Source organism: Macrobrachium nipponense, chromosome 6 (genome assembly GCF_015104395.2).
Source record: "Macrobrachium nipponense isolate FS-2020 chromosome 6, ASM1510439v2, whole genome shotgun sequence".
Lineage (NCBI taxonomy): Eukaryota > Metazoa > Arthropoda > Malacostraca > Decapoda > Palaemonidae > Macrobrachium > Macrobrachium nipponense.
Genome location: NC_061108.1, coordinates 494,254 through 496,421, shown reverse-complemented (window position 1 = coordinate 496,421; position 2,168 = coordinate 494,254). Strand labels below are relative to the sequence as shown.

Sequence of the window (2,168 nt, the reverse complement as noted above, 5' to 3'; positions counted from 1 at the left end):
TATATATCTCAGGATGTACAATAGAGCAACTACGCCCTTCATATTCATCTCGGGATATTACATGATATCCACTATGCTTGAGCCAAGCTCTTGACTACAGGCACAAGTCTCTCCTCAGAACTTGTTCAAATAACTGTATTGCTAATACAAGCAAACGAGCTGCCTGGTTCTCATCTTGCTTTTCGAACGAATATATATACTTCTCCCGAAACCAGTTTCATATTATTTGTTTTTTAAACGAAGGCACAGTCTTCAACTTTTTTCTGCTCTATCTCTCTCTCTCTATCTAACCCTTTCTTTCTGTGTGCCTATTAGGCTTACTGTGCCCTGATACTGGGTCACACGGTTTCAAAGTTCCGTCTCTCTCTCTCTCTCTCTCTCTCTCTCTCTCTCTCTCTCTCTCTTCTCTTTTTGTTCTCTCTCAGACCCGTATATAAACAGGACCCTGAGCTTCCCAGCTACACGAGAAGCAAGCGAGCCGTCTGAATAGAACGTGTGCTGTGATTACCTACATATCATCATGAGTAAGGTAAGTGTTAAGTGTTATTAATAACGCTTTTGGTGCTCGGCGGTTGAAGGTGGCACTGGTGTCGAAATGGGATTTAAAAATAACTAGATACTATTTCCTCGTGCATTGTTTAGAGAGAAAGCAAGAGAAGGCAGTGGGTATGTGTGGGGAGAGTTTCCAGTCCCTCAATATGTCCACGAACTTTGAGTCCGTGATGAGAAATGCTGATTGTACACAATACAGGAATCCTTCCTGGAGACATCTTCCCGACCTGTAACCGAGTACCGAGACCTTCCCTGAAAAAAAGCGGGTCGCCATATCTTTAAAACTAATCATAGAATCTTCTTGAAAATAAGTTTCCCGCACCAAAATGACTGATAAAATTCCACCTAATCTAATTTAATCTAACCTAATCCAACCTAACGTAGGTGCAGGGCAAAAAAAAAAAGGGGGGGGGGGGGGGGCGGTGGTGGAAAACTAGCATACATCTCAGGAATTTGCTCAGGTATTGGATATGACAACTGTGTCTTTTTCATATTTGCTTTTATGAAGGATCTGCTCCTATGCATTGAGAGTTGCTACGTTAGAAATCAAGCCAGTTTATAAGCTGACAGTAGGGGATATTTGGTATCAACACTTCTCACTTCATATAGCTTTACATGATTAGGATACTTAATGTTTTTATGGGCAACAATCGCTGACAGAAAATGGTAATTTATTTTTTTTAATCAGTTCAGCAAGTCATGAATTCACCTTTGAATAAGTGATCCATATTTTCTTAATAGCCTCTTTATTTTTTCTAGTCCCAAATCGTAGCAAGGGATTCACAGTATATGTGAAATATGTAATTTTTTCATTAATCTTCAGATAGAAAATCTACTTTAAACTGTATATAATATTTTTTAAGGTCCCGTAAGAATTAAGACATTAAACGTGTGCATAAGAAAATCGAACTAATGAAGCTTTGGCAATGACGTCAAATGTCTATATAAATACAGACCTACACAAACAAACACATACACACACATACGATCTCACAAGCACACAACCATTTCCTGAAAGTGTTAGTAAGTATAATCACCATTAACGTGTTTCCTTACTTCTTTCACAAATTCTACACACACACACACACACACACACACACACACACACAACCTTGCCATAACAACATGGGTCCTCGCAATCGATCCCAGCGAGGGTACAACGACTAACAGAGACCCATTTCCTGAAAGTGTTAGTAAGTACAATCATCATTAATGTGTTTCCTTACTTCTTTCACAGAATCTACACTCAAACATAAGCCTACACAAATACACGCACACACACACACACATACACATAACCTTGACATAATAACATGGGTGCCCGCAATCGATCCCAACGAAGGGAAAACGACTTACAGCCACAGTTACTAACGTGTGTTCTTATTTCCTTCACAGATTCTTTTGACCCTGATCCTCAGCATCTTGGTAGCATCATGCCTGGCCTACCCATACCCTGACCCAAGCCACATAGACGGCGACTTCGGGTACTACCCATCTGATTTCGGGTATTCCCAGTCCTACATTCACCAGCATGCAGGTGGCCACCTGCCCCATTACCACCATTATGGGCATACGCACTTCGTGGCTCCTCAAGTTCACGGGCATATCCACTGAGG

At 40.9% G+C, this 2,168-nt stretch overlaps 1 long non-coding RNA gene across 1 annotated transcript in view; it reads left to right on the top strand.

Moving 5' to 3' along the window:
- The first annotated feature begins 145 nt into the window (after positions 1 to 145).
- LOC135216873 (uncharacterized) overlaps positions 146 to 2,168 on the top strand; it is a 2,922-nt gene continuing 899 nt past the window's right edge. The window contains exons 1-2 of the long non-coding RNA XR_010314949.1: positions 146 to 529; positions 1,948 to 2,168. The exon at positions 1,948 to 2,168 is cut by the window's right edge and continues 899 nt beyond it. This is a non-coding gene — a long non-coding RNA (uncharacterized LOC135216873). The remainder of the gene's footprint in view (positions 530 to 1,947) is intronic.